The sequence below is a fragment of the Macaca mulatta genome, chromosome 19, assembly GCF_049350105.2.
Source record: "Macaca mulatta isolate MMU2019108-1 chromosome 19, T2T-MMU8v2.0, whole genome shotgun sequence".
NCBI lineage: Eukaryota > Metazoa > Chordata > Mammalia > Primates > Cercopithecidae > Macaca > Macaca mulatta.
The window spans coordinates 20,021,132-20,040,103 of record NC_133424.1 but is presented as its reverse complement, the minus strand read 5'-3'; the positions used below and the strand labels follow the sequence as shown (position 1 = coordinate 20,040,103).

Genomic DNA, 18,972 nt, shown 5'->3' with positions numbered 1-18,972 from the left:
AATGTCAAAACTGGTGAATTTTCTACCATGTGAATTTTACATGCTTTTTTAAAGAGGTGAGAAAAGAAAACAAAAACAAAAATACTAATTCCAATAGCTATGAACTCCTCTAGAGCTACTAAAATACTAACAAGCAAAAGCAGGTTTGCTGTGACCCCAACAGCACAGAACTGGGTCCTCCAGTAAACACACTCCTTTTGTACAACAAGACCCCAAACAACCACACAGCCGTCAGCCATCAGGGCAAGCAGCCTCTATGTCACCACCAACCATGAGCCCCACAGAAAAACTGCAGGAGGCTGCAGCAAGCCCACTGTACATATGGGAATTCAGGACCATCTCCCAGCGAAAGATCCAATGCCTGGGAGTATGAGAATGTGGGACACGTAAGGGAGAATTCACCAAGGAGGAGCCAAGGCAGAAAGAGGAAGTGGCCTCAGAGGGCTGGAATCACAAGAGCTACTACCAGCAGAGCCCCACCTCCGCCAGGCCTTATCACAGGCCCCACACTGCTTAAAATCCAAATAAAACAAAACTGCCGTGGTGGCTCTTTTTTTTTTTTTTTAAAAAAGATGAGGTCTCACTCTGTTGTCCAGGCTGGAATGCAGAGCCATGATCATGGCTCACTGCAGCCCCGACCTCCAGGGCTCGAGCAATCCTCCCACCTCAACTTCCTGAGTAGCTGGGAATAAAGGCACGTACCACCACACCTGGCTAATTTTTGTATTTTTATAGAGACTCGGTCTCACCACGTTGCCCAGGGTGGTCTCAAACTCCTAGGCTCAAGAGATCCACCCGCCTTGGCCTCCCAAAGTGCCGGGACCAAAAGGCGTGACACAGTGGTTTTACACTAACACACTATTGGAGAAGTGCCACAGGCCTCAACGTCACAAGGTGTTTCACTCGTTTATTCGTCCAAACACCTGCTTAAGTTTCTACTTAGGGATCAGGGACACCCTTGGGGTGCCAACGATAGGCCACCTACTGGGAGCTGCCTCAGGAGCCCCAAGGAGAACACTGGAGTGGGGGGCACAGCAGGCACAGCACAGACCTGAGAGAGGCAGAGCTGAAGTCCCTCACACACTGTTCGCTGGATCCCTAGATCACAACTCTAAGCACTACTGTTCATGAAACAGTCATGTGCAAGTCCAGCTAACCACCTACTTTATCCACTCGTGATGGGCTACGACTGCTGTGGATGGACAATACCAATGGGGAGGGGAGAATGGTTTTTATCACAGAGTCAGGGTACTGGAGTGGTGGTCAGATGTGCCCCAGGTACTGAGCAGGAAGGGGACAGGAAGGAGGCCCAGAAGCTCATGGTGCGGAAGCTGCCCTCAGCTGTCCCGACAAAGCCAGAAAGCCTGATTCACCCCCAAGGGCCTCAGCTTCCTCACCTGTAAAATGGGAACAGCATCCACTTTATTGCTAACATTTCCTGAGGGCTCCACGAAGGGTAGCAGTGAGTGTTGTTATTACAGAAAATAAGAGTGTGTAAGAGAGGCTGTCTGGTGGGCTGACAGGCCACAGTTCCTTCTGGTAATTCCATCCAGTCTCTGCTCATGGTTTTCTGCTTGAATTTAAACTACCCCCAGGTGGCCTCCTAAACTACCCTCAACTGGCCTCCACCTCAGCTTTTATAAATGGCCATTTCCTCTCTTCTACATGATCCAGTCATGAAGCTCCCTGAGGGAAGACCTGGGCCAAATCCAATTTTCACACTTTTCATTAAGGAAAATTTCAAATCCATCCACAGAGTAGAGAATGGTGTGATTAACTGTAGGTGCTTACCACCCAGGTCCACGCCCATCGGGGACCACCCTCGTGTCTTCCACATGCCACTCCTTTCTCCCTCTCTCCCCTACTAGCTTCCAGGAGGCAAATCCTATGAAACATGCATTTGTGCTAAAGGGTTCAGTATTTATCTTTACACAACAAGCATGACCACAACACTTGTGATCCCACCTTTGACAATTTCACAATCAACCTTCTGTCTTTGTTGGAGTCACATCTGGTTGAAATCCCTAGGTCCCCTTACTGACACAATCATATGTTCAGACAGTTAGGATGCTTGTTCTGTTTCCCACTGTTGGTTTGGCAAATGGCGTCCCTGTGGCATAAGTCCACATGCCCCCAATTTCTCGTAAACCAGACCTTGAGGCGTGGTGAGTGCACATCCCTGTGGAAGCACAGGACACCCTCCTTGGGGGCCAGTGGCTAGGGAGAATCACTGTCTGGACCTCACAGTCTGGACCCCCCAATTCACTAGGTGCCTGCAATAAACTTAAAATTCTGTCATTTCATATTAATTTGCTAAAATACATCAATAGCTGTGCTGCCCATTAGCCACATGTGGCTATTTAAATAGACAAAATTAAACTCGGCGTCCTCAGTCATGCTATGTTAAGTGCCATGTAGGGCAGACGGTGTAGAGCATCCCTGTCACCCTAGGCAGTTCTGTGGGCCAGCACTGCCCCGCGAGGGAACCTTGCCCTCACCCACAGTCTTGTTCTTACAGTGTGCAGCCCACAGAGAAGATGCAGGAAAAATGCCTGTTGCTTTCCTTCTACCAATTTTCAAAACGAGCTAGCTCCCTAACTCCTACCAAAGGAGACCAGTGAGTTTCTTCATCAATAAGAAACTGTGGGTCTTTTTTTTTTTCTTTTTAAAGCTGAGGGGGTCCCGCTACATTGCCCAGGCTAGACTCAAACTCCTGAGCTCAGGCGATCCTATGGCCTCGGCCTCCAGAACAGCTTGGATGGCAGATGCGTATAAACACAGCCAGCTTAAAACACTTGGGTTCCTTTTTTTTTTTTTCTTTTTTTGAGACAGTCTTACTCTGTCACCCAGACTGGAGTGCAGTGGCGCAATCTCGGCTCACTGCAACCTCCGCCTCCCAGGCTCAAGCAATTCTCCTGCCTCAGCCTCTCGAATAGCTGGCATTACTATCGCCCAGTTAATTTTTATATTTTCAATAGAGACAGGGTTTCACCATATTGGCCAGGCTGGTCTTGAACTCCTGACCTCAAATGATCCACCTGCCTCAGCCTCCCAAAGTGCTGGGATTACAGGTGTGAGCCACGGCATCCAGCCAGCCTTGGATTTTTAACACATCTAACTCAGGAGCTCCTTGTTCTTGTTCACTCTTGCTTGTCCCATCCGTGCCAGTGGGGGCTCTGTGGGTCCTTTTGATACAACACCAGAAGTGTCTTACACAATTATCACATTCCCCAGGCAGAATTAGAATTAAGCATTTTATTTAAAGTACTTCAGGTCTTGGCCAGGTGCAGTGGTTCACACCTGTAATCCCAGCACTTTGGGAGCTGAGGCAGGTGGATCACCTGAGGTCGGAGTTCGAGACCAGCCTGACCAACATGGAGAAACCCTGTCTCTATTAAAAATACAAAATTAGCCAGGTGTGGTGGTGCATGCCTGTAATCCCAGCTACTCAGGAGGCTGAGGCAGGAGAATCACTTGAAACCAGGAGGCGAAGGTTGCAGTGAGCCTGGATCGTGCCACTGCACTTCAGCATGGGCAACAAGAGTGAAACTCTGTCTCAAAAAACAAAAAACAAACAAACAACCCCAAATTTAAAAATTAGCTGGACATAGTGGTGCCCTGTTGTCCCAACCACTTGGGAGGCTGAGGTGGAAGGACTGCCGGAGGGCGCAGTGAGTTATGATCACACCACTGCACTCCAGCCTAAGTGACAGAGCAAGACCCTGCCAAAAAAAAAAAGCTAGTGCTTTGGGTTTTATATTTGCATTTTTCTTTCGTGTGGTAAATTTGGTTCTTAATGACATTAATTACCTGTTTTTTCCTACAATATATAACAGGAATAATGCTAATATTGTTACCCTGAAACCAAAACCAGGATTCCAAAAAACAGCTGAAGATTTTAAGAAAGTTGTTTTTAGCCGGGCATGGTGGCAGGTGCCTGTGATCCCAACCACTTGGGAGGCTGAGGCAAGAGAACCACTTGAAACCTGAAGGCGGAGGGTGCAGTGAGCCGAGATTGCACCACTGCACTCCAGCCTGGGTGACAGAGCGAGGGGAGGGAGGGGAGGGAGGGGAGGGAAGGAAGGGAGGGGAGGGAGGGGAGGGAGGGGAGGGAAGGAAGGGAAGGAAGGGAAGGAAGGGAAGGAAGGGAAGGAAGGGAAGGAAGGGAAGGAAGGGAAGGAAGGAAAGAAATTTGGCCGAGTGCAGTGGCTCACACTGTTAATCCCAGCACTTTGGGAGGCCGAGGTGGGCAGATCATGAGGTGAGGAGGCTGAGACCATCCTGGCTAACATGGTGAAACCTCATCTCTACTAAAAATACAAAAAAATTAGCCAGGCATGGTGGCGGATGCCTGTAGTCCCAGCTACTCAGGAGGCTAAGGCAGGAGAATGGTGTGAACCCAGGAGGCAGAGCTTGCGGTGAGCCGAGACTGCGCCACTGCACTCCAGCCTGGGTGACAGAGCAAGACTCTGTCTCAAAAAAAGAAAGAAAGAAAGAAAGAAAGAAATTTGTTTGCCCCTATTGGATATCTCGCTAAAACATTTACAATCAAACTACTATGTTTTAAAGTTATCAGAAATAAGTCCTGAGAGGTTAAGTCACCAATGTGTGTCACAACTGACATGCACCTAGATTCATTCATTTTTGTCTTTGGTTCTTAAGGGATTGCTTCCCCCTCCACTGCTACCACTTGGCTTTTGTTTTGTAATTACATAAAGCCCGTACATGATGCTACAAAGAAAGGACACGTGAAGAAGTCTCCCAGTGCTCCAGTGCCCTCTCCATCCCTTCTCCTGAAGGTGACCATGCGGTTCCTTTATGGTTTGTAAAAATAAAAGATGAGCAAATCCCCCCACCTTTCCTTAGGTAAGTGACAAGCACACTCCATCTCTTCTTCCTTTACATTGTTCTTTTTTCTGCTTGTCATTTCAACTAGAAATCCTGTCACCACCACAAATGAAGACATCACCTACTCCTCCCTTCACTCAGGGGCTCAGGCACTACCCTGTAGACAGAGACAACACCACGAGTTGCCCAGTCCAGCCACTGACACATCTAAGTCATTCCCAGCTTTGTTTGTTTCTGGAGTGTTGTAATGAACGCAATCCTTGTCACAATCCTTCCTTATGTCTAACCATGTTTGGGACACATTTCCAGAAGTGGATTTGCTGGAGCAAAGAGTAAACACATGTCTTTGTTTTTTTTTTTTTTTTTTTTTGAGATAGGGTCTCACTTTGTCACCTATGCTGGAGTGCAGTGGCATGATCTTGGCTCACCACAACCTCCGCCTCCCGGGCTCAAGCGATTCTCCTGCCTCAGCCTCCCGGGTAACTGGGATTACAAGCGTGCACCACCACACCCAGCTAATTTTGTACTTTTAGTAAAGATGGGGTGTTTCACCATGTTGGCCAGGCTGGTCTCGAACTCCTAACCTCAAATGATCCACCTGCCTCAGCCTCCCAAAGTGCTGGGATTACAGGTGTGAGCCACTGCGCCTGGCCACTTGTCCTTTTGCTAGATGTTGCAAATACCCGAGAGGAGGTGTGAATTCCAGAAGCAACTACCATGGCACTACCTGACTCACACCACTAGAACAGTGTCTACTCCAGGTGCTTGCCAACCGAAAGGTCAGAAATGTCTTGATGGTGCTCCAACGTGCAGGATTCTTAGAAAGATTGCACATCATTCACATCTTGGTCAAGGCCCACATGCATTACCTGTCCTGTGATGCAATCTGATTTTCCATAGTCACACCCATTTTTGATCCTTAACACCCAGCACTAGGCAGTGTGTGCCTGCTTAACAAAGAGGACCTGACAGGCCAAATTCAAGGGCAGACACCAAGTCCATGAGCAGGCAAGACTGCCCCTGTGCCCGCAAGAATAAATGTACACACAAGTGGGTGTTATGTGTAGACTGCGTGCCATAGGCACGGGAAGGAGCTGCTGGGCACACCGAGGGCCAGCCCTCCTCCAGCCCTGCTCCCTCCACCATGCCCATGTGGTCCTGGGTGACAGAAATGGGGACACTCCAGCCGATCACAGTCCATAATTTCCACTGAAAGCAAGTGTGGGCTGGTGCTGAGTGAGACACACCCAAGAGTAGGTGAAACTTGCAATTTGTGGAGAAAACCTAAAATCAATCAATATGCTGGGCTGTCTTACACATCCACAACAAAGAGTGCATACAAGCTGACACATTTATAAATCCTGAAGAAATAATTACTCAAGGGTGGCTTCTGCCTGTTTGACCACTAAGCATTGTGTGCCACGACTGTTTATAGACTGTGCTTTTCTATCTTCTGTCAAGTCCCTTCAAGCACAGGTCAAAGGAAAACCTGGGGCGACCTCTGGAAATTCCCTTGTGAACTCCCAAACTGACTGCCTGAATGCTATGGCTAGGTCTTCCCTGCTGGCTGGCAACAGAGAAGAGGGAGGTCTCCTCCATTCATTTATTCACTAAACAAGTACCTATTGCTCAGACCATGTGATTCTGAGTTAAGAAAGGGCCAGGCAGAGGGGTGGGTACCCCGCCTGGGGTCTGGGAGAAACCAAAGCCAGCCCTGCTGCCCTCAGACAATGCCCTGGGCTGCAGGACAAGAGGCAGTCGCTCACTTCCCTGGGCTAGCTGTGGGTGCTTACCCCTCAACAAAGGAGATGAGCTCAAGCTGGGCACAGTGGCCCGCACCCGGTAGTCCCAGCTACTTGGGAGGCTGAGGTGGGAAGATCGCTTGAGCCCAGGATGTTGAGGCTTCAGTGAGCCATGATAACACCACTGCACTCCAGTCTGGGTGACAGAGCAAGACCCTTTCTCCAGGCGCGGTGGCTCAAGCCTGTAATCCCAGCACTTTGGGAGGCCGAGACGGGCGGATCACAAGGTCAGGAGATCGAGACCATCCTGGCTAACCCGGTGAAACCCCGTCTCTACTAAAAAATACAAAAAACTAGCCGGGCGAGGTGGCGGGCGCCTGTAGTCCCAGCTACTCCGGAGGCTGAGGCAGGAGAATGGCGTGAACCCGGGAGGCGGAGCTTGCAGTGAGCTGAAATCTGGCCACTGCGCTCCAGCCTGGGTGACAGAGCGAGACTCCGTCTCAAAAAAAAAAAAAAAAAAAAAAAAAAAAGACCCTTTCTCCAAAAAGGAGGTGAGCAAACATGATGACAGCTATGTGGCTTTGCGACTCTGAGTCCCTAATCCTCCTCTCTGTCTCTGTTAATGCCTGACATCTACCAAATAGTAGTTATAGCGTAACAGCACCAAGTAATAGGCTCTGACAAGTCTCAACTCTCTGTAGGAAATTGGCACAGACTCAGAGTCCGAACTTGTCTCCAAAGAGCTGAGAGCCCTGTGTAAGTGTGAGGGAACATAAAATAGTGCAGACACCATGGATAACAGTCTACTAATTCCTGAAAAACAGAAAGTTACTATATGATCCAGTAACTGCACCCCTAGGTATATGCTAAGAAGAACGCAACACAGGTATTCAAACAAAAGCTTGTACATGAATGTTAAAAGCAGCACTATTCACAATAACTAAAAAAGTAGAAACAAGTCAAATGTCCATCAATCAATGAATGGATAAACAAAATGTGGTTCATCCATATAATGGAGTATCATTCAGCCATAAAAAAGAAGGAAGCACTGATTCATGCTTACAATGTGGATGAACCTCAAAAACACGCTGACTAACAGAAGGCAGACCCAAAAGGCCACTTACACAAGCGTAAGAGTCCACTTACAATAAATGTCCACAACAGGCAAATCAACAAAGACAGAAAGTGGATTAGAGGTCATCAGGAGAAAGGGGAGGGGGGAGATGAGGAGTGACCGCAAATGACCATGCTGTTTCCTTTTGAGGTAAAGAAAATGTTCTGGAATTAAATAAATGTGGTAGTTGTAGAACTCTTGAATATATATATATAAAAAAAAAACTGAATTGCACACTTTAAATGAGTGAATCATATGGTATGCAAATTACACCCCCAAAAAAATGTTGGGGGTATAATTTGCCTGTATGCCCAATACTTTGGGAAGCCAAAGTGGGAGACTCGCTTGAGGCCAGGAGTTCAAGACCAGCTTGGTCAACACAGCAAACTCCGTCTCTACAAAAAATACAAAAATTAGCTGGTTGTGGTTGCACACGCCTGTATTCCCAGCTATTCAGGAGCCTGAGGCAGGGAGGATAGCTTGAGCCCAGGAGTTCGAGGCTGCAGTGAGCTATGATTATGCCATTACACTCCAGCCTGGGTGACAGAGTGAGACCCTGTCTCAAAACATAAAAAATAAAAATGTAAGCACCAGGAAAGTTTCGTTTTGTTTGGAGGACGTTCTGGAAATGTTTTCCTGACAATCAAATCACCTGCCCATGCCCAGATTTTCTTGCCATATGAAGATAAGAGCTGAAACCTCACAAAACTGATTGCAACACTTGTTCTGTGCCATGGTCAGCACAGCGGCCACATCTCACACTGCGTGGCCAGCAAGATCCTGTTCGATGGGGCATGAACCCCTAGGCAAGTCACCTGTCAACTCTGGCCCATGTGTGTCCCTGTCTATCAAATGGAGCAGCTGACCCAGGGACTGCCTCCAAGTTCTAAGACATCTTTCAGTTTTGCGTTCTTCTCCAGGTAGGTAGCCCTGGGCCAAAACATCACTGACCAGGCTTGATGGTAACAGAGAAAATCCAAGGTACCCAGCAATGCCCTGGTAAGTCTGGACAGCTCTTGACAGTCTCCGTGTAAGAGCTCCACACAGCAGGAAAAGCTCAGCTTTGCCATGAGGCATGAGGCAAGTAAGGGCAACCAGTTCCAAGAACCAGTACAGGGCCCTGGGCTTCGCAGTGATTAAGGAAAAAATCTAATGGCATCTATCAGTGTTGGGAAATCATGGGAATGGCCAGAGGGCAAAGGCCACTAGCCAGGATTATCCTCTGCCCCTGCCCCTCAGAGAGGACAGGCTCATCTTATTTAGACCTAGGGTTTTCAAATGAATGACCGACCAATTAGAATGGTTTCTTTTTCCCTGAGACCTGAAGGGAAGGGCCAGGCAGCCCCATACAGATGGTGCAGTGTGCGATCCCAGAGGGCCTGCCTCCCTCCATCTTCTCTAGCAGGTGGCTGAAGCAGCACTCAGTTTAAAGTGTCCAAGAAGCTGACCGAAGCCTGCTGGATGTGTGGAACCTTCACTCCACAGACACTACACCCCAAGCACTCACCTGGCTTCGGGGTATGGGGTGCTGGTCCTACCAGTTGGCCATGGCCACAGCGACGTCAAAAGGCTACTTGAGCTGACCAACCTAAAGCGAAGGACAGAGAAAGAAATACTGTGTTTCCAAGGAAGGTTTCTGGAACATACTGGCATTTCTAAAATGTCTCTAACCCCTGGAACTACATAGCAAAATTTCAGATTTCCAGAGTTTTGCCTCAGCTACCTTCCACAACGGGGACAGTCGGAGGAAACAAATTTCTACTGATCTCTGAGGTATGAAACAATACAGCGCTAACCAATAAACACCAACATCCCAGACACTGTCTTCACCAATACAGATGGTGACATAAAAAGCAACCACATGATGAAATACAATTATTTTTGTCTTTCATCTACTGAATACAGATAAATGGCTCAAGTTTCCCGCCCCTGCCCCACCCAGACGGAGTTTCACTCTTACGCCCAGGCTGGAATGAAGTGGCACAATTTCGGCTCACTGCAACCTCTGCCCCCTGCATTCACACGATTCTCCTGCCTCAGCCTCTAGAGTAGCTGGGTCTACAGGTGCCCACCACTATGCCCGGCTAATTTTTGTATTTTTAGTAGAGATGGGGTTTCGCCATGTTGGCCAGGCTGGTCTCAAACCCCTGACTTCAGGCAATGCACCCACCTCGGCCTCCCAAAGTGCTAGGATTACAGGCACGAACCATCGTGCCCAGCCCAAGGTTTTATTATAATAGTAATGACATTAAAAACAGAAATAGGCCAGGTACGATGGCTCACGCCTGTAGTCCCAACACTTTGAGAGGCCAAGGCAGGATTGCTTGAGCCTAGCAGTTTGAGATCAGCCCGGGCAACATAGTGAAACTCTGTCTCTACAAAAAAATACAAAACTTAGCCAGGTGTGGTGGTGTGCGCCTGTGGTCCCAGCTACTTGGGAGGCTGAGGTGGGAGAATCACCTAAGCCCGGGAGGTTGAGGCTGCAGTGAGCCATGATCCCACCACTGCACTCCAACCTGGGCGACAAAGTGAGACCCTGTCTCAAAAAACCACCCAGAAACAGTAACATCTAGCATTTAATAGGTACTTATTTCCAGGTACTGTGCTCACATAGCATCTCTGAATCTCCAAGGCAACCATAGAGGCAGGTTCCTGGATCATGCCCATTTTACAGATAAGGGATCTGATGTGTTTGATCTTCAGGAACTTGCCCAGGGTCACAGAGCACACAGGCAGCACCCAGGGTTCACCCAGGTCTCATTCTCCAAATGTAACCTCCCCACCATCATGTTCTCTGTCATGGACCCCAGGGAAACCAGCCACCATTCCTGGTGGAGGCACTACTAGGTTTACCCTCAAGATGAGGGCATGATGTGCCTGGGAATGGGCAGACTTCACCCTCCAGACTGAGAGGGCTTCACCTCCAAAACCAAAGGTCATGGTCATCCCCATGGGATGCTGTCCAGAGAGGAAGAGGCTGCCTATCTTACAGACAGGAAAACTAAGGCTCAACAATGTTCAGGAACTTCTCTTCCAAGGTCACAGAGAGAATACCTCAGACTTCCACTTCCGTTTTGTGACGTCAGACGTCCAGGGCTGTGGGCCAGAGGCTGAACCTTAGGAACCAGCCAAATCCCAGACTCCCAAGCAGTTCTGTCAGTTGTAGCTTGCCAAATAGTGTCAACATCATTTCTATTGTCATTCTTTGCACCCACATGACTACCAGGAGCTTGCTCTGATATGAAACCTTTATTTTTAAACTGGGTTCACAGCAATTCACAGCTGATGGATGGCGAGAAACACCCCCACAGGAGAACTTGCAAAAATGACAGGGGACACCACCAGTGAACTCTATGGAAAGACCTCTGGGCACCTCCTAAATGAGGCACAGGGCTAGCTCCTCAGGAAGAACCCTTTCTGCCACTCTTTTTAGCCCCACTCAGGCTGAGAAACCCAATGGGCAGCGTTAGTCCTAATTATTTTGTATCTGCCAATCCGAGGCCTCTCTGCCCCAAGGGTGGAAAGCCTCAGAAGCAGGTGTCCTGTGCTGTTGGAGGATCTGTTGCAGGATCAAGGTCTATATATATAAAATCAGCTGTGTTTCTACACACGGGCACCAATCAATCAGAACTCAAAACCTGAAAAAAGTCATTTACATTAGCACAAAAAAGGTGAACTACTTAAGGATAAAGAAACTACAATGAAACAACGAGAAAAATGAAAGAAGGCCAGGCACAGTGGCTCACACCTATAATTCCAGCACTTTGGGAGGTCAAGACAGGCAGACCAATTGAGCTCAGGGGTTCAAGACCAGTCTGGCCAATATGGCAAAACCCCATCTCTACAAAAAAATTTTTAAAATTAGCTGGGTGTGGTGGCATGCACCTGTGGTCCCAGCTACTTTCGAAGTTGAGGTGGGAGGATCACCTGAGCCCATATTGGCTCTGTTGCCCAGGCTAGAGTGTAGTGGCACGATCACAGTTCACTGCAACCTCTGCCTCCTGGGTTCAATCAATTCTCCTGCCTCAGCCTCCTAAGCAGCTGGGACTACAGGCACGCACCACCACGCCCAGCTAATTTTTGTATTTTTAGTAAAGACAGGGTTTCACCATATTGGCCACACTGGTCTCGAACTCCTGACCGTGTGATCCACCCGCCTCAGCCTCCCAAAGTGCTGGGATTACAGGTGTGAGCCACCGCACCAGGCCACTTAATAAATATTTATTGAATGGACAAGCAGGGATAGTTTAATCCTGAAGGAGAAGGGGCCGAGCTCAGGAGCCCACTGCAGCAGCCCCGCAATACAATCAGTGCAAGATTCACAAAGGAGGAGACCAAGCAGAAGACCACTCAGCATGATCACAACTAGCGGCATTTCTTGAAAGTACACTGTAATCACTTTCCACTAATCTATCATTTGGACTGTTTTGCCATCCATCCTGCACTGGCTGGGTTCAGAGAGCTTTTACTGTTTTTATTTCCAACCCATACATTTAAAGCAGTATCAAGTAACCCTTAAGTGCACAATTACCAGCTCATAAGAGACTCTTCCACTCCCTTGATAAATCATTATGGTTTGGCTTTGACCTTGCACCTGGGTACTACACACACACAACCCTACCCTACAACCCACCCAAAGGCAAGGACTTCTCAAACTGAGGGAAGATCAGGCTTGGTGAAAAGGTAGCTATGGCAATTTACGTGAAATCAAGTCACTGCACTTTGGGCAACAGAAGTCCTTTCTTGCCATTTTATCCTCTCAAGCTCAGGCAAGCGAGGTCCTTTTAATTTGAGGGAAGGACACATGGCCTGACACTGGCCACTACCCAGGGAACTATGGGGATGCTGGGGTTGCGGCACCCATGGCTGGTACAGTGATGGTGTCTCTGTACCAGCCATGGGTACAGAGGTTGTCAGTACAGGGCTGTCAGCGCCTGATCGGGAAGCCTGGGCTCTACCAGGTACCCCCAGGAAGCCCCGTTGTCCCTTCCCTCGGCCCAGACCCACTGACCTATCACCATCTGTAGTCATCAAACACTTGTGCTGTCTCTAGAATTTTTCAACTAGTTCTGCACCCAAAGACTTACAGCTTGGCTCCAGTCCAATCCCGGGAACATGACATGACCAACAACATCCAAGGTGAAACCCAACACCATCATTCACCTTCTCCCGCCCCCTCCTAGGTCCTGCACAAACTGAATGTCCCCTTCACAACGTCACCCAGACCCTCTCTGCTAATGGTCCCACCAAACTGTCAATGTGCGGAAGTCCCCAACTCAATCAGAAAAGAAAAAACTGAAGCAAGGCAACAGCACATCATCCTGAGGAAGCCCAGAAGTCAGGCTGTTATACTACATACTGGCTGGCTAGAGAAGAATTAGCAGGGGCCACAGATCCAGTTTTCCAGTCTGGGGTCAGCATACTACTGCCTGCCACCTGTCCTAGTAAATAAAGTATTTCTGGGAAACAGCCATGTCAGTACTTGAGAACACACTTGTCTATGGCTGTTTCCACCTACAACAACAGAGACAGTAAGGCCCAAATCCCAATACTGAGATCTGAAGGCAGATCAGGAGGAAACTGTGCCTGATGAGCTACTCAGTAAAAAGAGAGAGGTAGCCCTAGCCACAGCAGCAAGCTGCCGCCAAGAAGTCAGGGGAGAGGCACATTGAGGTGTTCAGGTAGGTCCCTGAGCAGTCCCTGCTCTCCCCAAGGCACAGGGCCCCATCAACCCTCTGTGGGGAAGAGTATGGCTTGGCAGACTAGAGATGTGGAGAATCAGCCCCAGGAGAACCAAGAGCCAATCGTGAGGTTGGTCACACAAGCCCATCCTTGGCAACCAGAGCTGGCACTGGAGGCTGGAGTTCCCACCTCTGCTCTCAAATTGAGATTCCCATTAGGGTGACAGCCAGTACCTAGGCCCCTGGTCTGCCCCTGCCTGTCTCCTCCCTCAGCTATGGGAACTACAGCCTCCTCGAGGGAGGAGACAGGCAGGGGCAGACCAGTAGCCTAAGGTATGTACTGGCTGTCTTCTACTTCCACCATCTTCGGCCCATAATGAACCAGCACAGCCCTTCTTAGTTTCCCAGGTACCCCCAGCGTCACAGCATCTCACCACGTCCTTCAAGGCCTGGCCCACTTCAGCTGCAAGTGAGCTACATGCACATGAAGAAGAATACACGTTCCATGCTCCCGCTCCAACCACCTGGCCTCTTCTCGATTCCTCAGACCCAGCACGCCTGCCTACTCCCTATGCCAGGCCTTTGCACACACCGTTCCCATGGCCAGGAGAGCCCCTCCTAGCTCCCACCCATCCTTTGAGTTCAAACACCTGTTACTCAGGCAAGCTCTCCCCACCAGCCCCTCACCATGGACCACTATGCTGGAACTTTTTGCTGGAACTTGCTACTTGAAATCAAGCATCCCACTTCCCAAAGTCTCCACGCTCCATGGACACAGGGCGCTTGTGCATCACCACATCCAACACCCAAATGCGCACGGAGGAGGAGACTACAAAATGGGGACCTCCGCAAGTTGTCAGGACCCAACCAAGAAGTTTCTACCACTGGCGGGAGGCAAAAAAAAAAAAAAAAAAAAAAAAAAAAAACTACAAATGCTGTCTTTAACTAAAATAGTGAATTAGTGCCAGGAAGAAGCCACATGGAGATAGGCAAGACCACGGCCACGTGCACAGCCCCTGGGGTGAGTCCAGGGCTTCGGGGCAGGACCAACACCCCCTCCTGCCCCACCCCTGGCATGCTATTTGGGGAGCTTTGGGGGCCCTGTGTCTGAAGGGCTTCCCTCGGGCCACCACTAAGAATTGAGAGCCGCCCCAGTGTCAGTGGCGCCCACACTCTGTACTCCCCATCTCCTTTCTTATGGCAGAGGCTGGGTCCCACCCTAAAACCCCCCACTCACAGTTCTCATGCAGGTCCAGAGTCCTGCCCTCTGGAAAGTTCAGACTCCACCACCACATCCGCCTCCCTCCTTGGCACTCCAGGTCTCTCTCCAAACCATCCCAAATGCTCACGAGCTTCCTCCTAGCACATTCTGCCCAGTCTGGCTCTCTGGCAGTTCAACAGTGGGCCCAATGCCCTCCCGGGGAGCCTGCCTGGCTGCCTGGAACCCCCCTCAGGTCTCCAGACCATCCTGAGAACCCAGCGACAGGCCCTGGCACCAGACAGCTTCTCAAACAGAAGCAACTACTTCTCTCATTACTATGATTAATGTCGTTCCTCAAAATATTGCCACCTCTATCTGGATGCTCCTCTTACTGTTTCCACCCAGGCTCCCAGCAGCCGCCGGGGCAGTGCACACAGCAGTCCTAAACTACCTATTGACCCCAGATCTTAAATGCCCAGAGACCAAATGTCTACGTGTAGATGATGCTGAGGCCTTAGGAAGTGTCTGAAATATTTAAGTGTTTAGTATTTCAGATGCCTGATGTGTTGCAGTATTAAAGGACACTAGAAGAAAATGTCACAAGAACAAAAGAGGAAATGATTTCTCCGCTAATACTGAAGATCTAGAAACTGATCTCAAAATAAAAATAAAAATAAAAATACCAACATACTACTGTATTAAAGGAAACTCACTGACAAACAGATACAGGAAAACAAGAAATATCTTCAAAGCTGGGCACAGTGGCTCACACCTATAATCCCAGCACTTTGAGAGGCCGAGGCAGGTGGATCACGAGGTCAGGAGATCGAGTCCATCCTGGCCAACATGGTGAAACCCTAAAAATACTAAAAATACTAAAAATGTCTCTACAAAAATACAAAAATTAGCTGGGTGTCGTGACACACGCCTGTAGTCGCAGCTACTCAGCAGGCTAAGGCAAGAGAATCGCTTGAACCCGGGAGGCAAAGACTGCAGTGAGCCAAGATCACACCACTGCACTCCAGCCTGGCGACAGAATGAGACTCCATCTCAAAACAGAAAAAGAAAAAGAAAAGAAAGAAATACCTTCAATCCCCAAGCAATGCACGGGAACAGAGACCTCAGATATTCCTGGACACTGTTTCTCCCTAAATCCCCTAAAGATTTCAGGGGTCCTAGGATCACTCTACCTGTCCAGAACTGAAGAAAACCTATAGAATATCCACATTCCAACATTGTGATCCCAAGATGATGTCATTAAGAGACTTCTAGAACCGCTTGCAATTTTTTAACCTCCCCCCCTCCCGTACTTAGCACAAGGTAGGCAATGAGTGTGTGTGCCTTTGTCCCTTTGTCTCCAAGCTAATTCTGAGAGGACAGAATACAAGCTGTCATAAAGGTATAGAATATTTCTGAATTCAGAAAGGTTCAATTTTTTTTTATTGTGGTAAAACGTACACAAAATTTACATCTAAACCATTTTAAGTGCACAGTTCAGTGGCATTAGGTGCAAGTCACACTGTGGTGCAACCATCATCCATCCATCTCCAGAACTTTTCCATCTTCCCCAGCTGAAACTCTATCCCCATTAAATACTCACTCTCATCTCCCTGCCCCCAACCCCTGGCAACCCCCCTTCCTCCTTCTGTCTTTTAAGAATTTGAGAGTCTAGTAACCTCATATAGGTGCAATCATAAGTGTGTCTTTTTGAGCCTGACTTCTCTTACTCAGCATAATGTCCTCAAGGCAGAGCCACACACATCACTCACCCTTTGGGGCCAAAGCGTGTACAGAAAAAAAAGCCGTGAGCCTGGTATACCCATGGCGCCAAACAAAGCATGGTTCTGAAATTCTGCTCCCCAGCTCAGCCATGCCCCCGACGTGCTTCACTACCAACTAGTCCTTCCCTCAGCTTCCCAAAAAAGCTGCATAAAGAAAGCATTGGAGGCCGGCACAGTGGCTCACACCTGTAATCCCAGCACTTTGGGAGGCTGAGGCAGGTGGATCGCTTGAGGCCAGAAGTTCGAGACCTGCCTGTGCAACATAGTGAAACCCCATCTCCATTAAAAATACAAAAAAAAAAAAAAATTTGCCGGGGGTGGTGGTGGTGCCTGTAGTCTTAGCTACTCGGGAGGCTGAGGCACAAGAATCACTGGAACCCAGGAGGCGCAGGTTGCAGTGAGCTAAGATTGCATCTCTGTATTCCAGCCTGGACAACAGAGCAAGATTCTGTCTCAAAAAAATAAAAAATAAAAAGCACTGGAAACACAAGGAATGGTGAGATAACAGCAGCATCTACACATTATGCCACAGATGGAGAAGTCTGCCAGCCTGATCCCAGCTCTTAGCTGCAGAAGAACTCTACCTCCCGGGGACTCTAGCCTTGTCTCTCAGCCATAAGCCAAGGAATGCTTGTAGTGTGAATGGAGATGGACTAGCTCGAGGGCATAAACTTCTCCTCTAAGTTTGTGTAAGAGAAGCCAGAGACATCCCAAATCCACTCCTTGGAGCACTCAAGCTAGACACAGGGAGCCTTATATGGACCCACAGCTGGGTATGAGCCCTGAGCTCCCATCACATCTAACTCTAGACAAGGGAGACTCCAGACAACCCACCGACAGTGCCCCTACTAATTAACGTCATTAAAAAGAAAACCACTATGTCTGCAGGATCCAGGTGCACTGGCTCACGCCTGCAATCCCAGTACTTTGGGAGGCCAAGGTGGATGGATTGCTTGAGCTCACAAGTTTGAGACCAGCTTGGGCAACATAGCAAAACCCCATCCCTACAAAAAATACAAAAATTAGCCAGGCGTGGCAGAGCACCTGTAGTCCCAGCTACGTTAGAGGCTGAGATGAGAAGATACCTTAAGCCCAGGAAGTGAAGGATGCAGTGAGAAGACATTGAGCCACTGCCGTCCAGCCTGGGCGACAGAGCCAGACTTTGTCGCAAAAAAAAAAAAAAAAAAAAAGAAAGAAAGAAAAAGAAGGCTGGGCGCGGTGGCTCAAGCCTGTAATCCCAGCACTTTGGGAGGCCGAGACGGGCAGATCACGAGGTCAGGTGATCGAGACCATCCTGGCTAACATGGTGAAACCCCGTCTCTACTAAAAATACAAAAAACTAGCCGGGCGAGGTGGCGGGCGCCTGTAGTCCCAGCTGCTCAGGAGGCTGAGGCAGGAGAATGGCATGAACCCGGGAGGTGGAGCTTGCAATGAGCTGAGATCCGGCCACTGCACTCCAGCCTGGGCGACGGAGCGACACTCCGTCTCAAAAAAAAAAAAAAAAAAAAAAGAAAGAAAGAAAAAGAAAACCACTATGTCCCCCGTCAAGTTCTGAGCTCCAAGCCTGCCTACCCTGTAGACTGAGTCAGGTCCATGGGAGTTGTTGCACTGGGGAGCTGTCTGCCAGGCCGGTGTGTGGCTGAGTCCACAGATGCTGGGTGAAAAACAAAATGCCCAGTGACCCTGCCTGAGGTACCCAACTGGAACAAGAGAGCAGGCATTTCTTTGCCAATCATTTCAGATTGGAAATGTGCAAAGCACGCTAATTATGGCTTGGTCAAGTGCTCCTGAATAGAGTAAGGGGAAAGGGGGTAAACAACAATCTAGGGCTCCCACGTCGTTTACCTCTAAACAGGCCGTCTCCTTTGCACATGCACCTATGTGACCTGTGACCACAAAGCACAGAGTCCTCTTGGGATGACTCTAATAAAGGGGAGGTGGGGGGAACAGCTGAATGACCAGGACCAGTCAAAACAGAAAAATTTGGGAAGATCCCAAAAGGCTCCATCTGGCAGAAGACACTGCCTCCATCATAGGAGAATGCCCACAGAAGGTTCTGATGACAGCCAGCCTTGTCCCCAACAAATTGCCACCCAAGTAGCCTTCCCACACTGCAATGTTTCGACCAATTGTATTAGCTTTACAGTCAGTGGCTGAGTTTTGTTCACTTCATGCCAAGAAATAAAACCTCCAGTTACTCTATTCTTATGGCAAGTTTTCTCAAGTTTGGGTTTTTTTGTTTTGTTTTGTTTTGTTTTTTTAATTGTTGCCCAGGCTAGTCTCGAACTCCTGGCCTCAAGCAATCCTCCCACTTTGGCCTCCAAAAGGGATGGGATTATAGGTGTCACTGACTGCACCTTTTTTATTTTTTGTAGAGATGGGCTCTCACTATGTTGCTCAGGATGGTCTCAAACTGCTAGCTTCAAGTAATCCTCCTGCCTCAGCCTCCCAAAGTGCTGGGATTACAGGCACAAGCCACCACACCCAGCTCAAGTTTGGTTTTTTTGTTTTTTTTTTATTTTTTTATTTTTTGTAGAGATGGGCTCTCACTATGTTGCTCAGGATGGTCTCAAACTGCTAGCTTCAAGTAATCCTCCTGCCTCAG

The 18,972-nt window shown here is 48.8% G+C and overlaps 1 protein-coding gene and 1 non-coding gene across 49 annotated transcripts in view; both read right to left on the bottom strand.

Annotated features, from left to right (window-relative positions):
* The window catches only part of GATAD2A (GATA zinc finger domain containing 2A), a 123,425-nt gene that overhangs the window by 63,000 nt on the left and 41,453 nt on the right, over positions 1–18,972 (bottom strand). For 19 of the 48 annotated variants that reach the window (XM_077978520.1, XM_077978513.1, XM_077978517.1 and 16 more), the window contains exon 2: positions 9,212–9,292. The exons of 28 other annotated variants lie outside the window; for them this stretch is intronic. The gene's annotated coding sequence lies outside the window, so the exon portion shown is untranslated. Of the gene's footprint in view, positions 1–9,211; positions 9,320–14,281; positions 14,312–18,972 lie in introns of those variants that run through there. One more of the 48 variants, XM_077978524.1, reaches the window with a different exon arrangement.
* On the bottom strand, positions 10,330–10,425 carry MIR640 (microRNA mir-640). The gene has a single exon (NR_032662.1). It is a non-coding gene; the product is annotated as a microRNA mir-640 (primary transcript).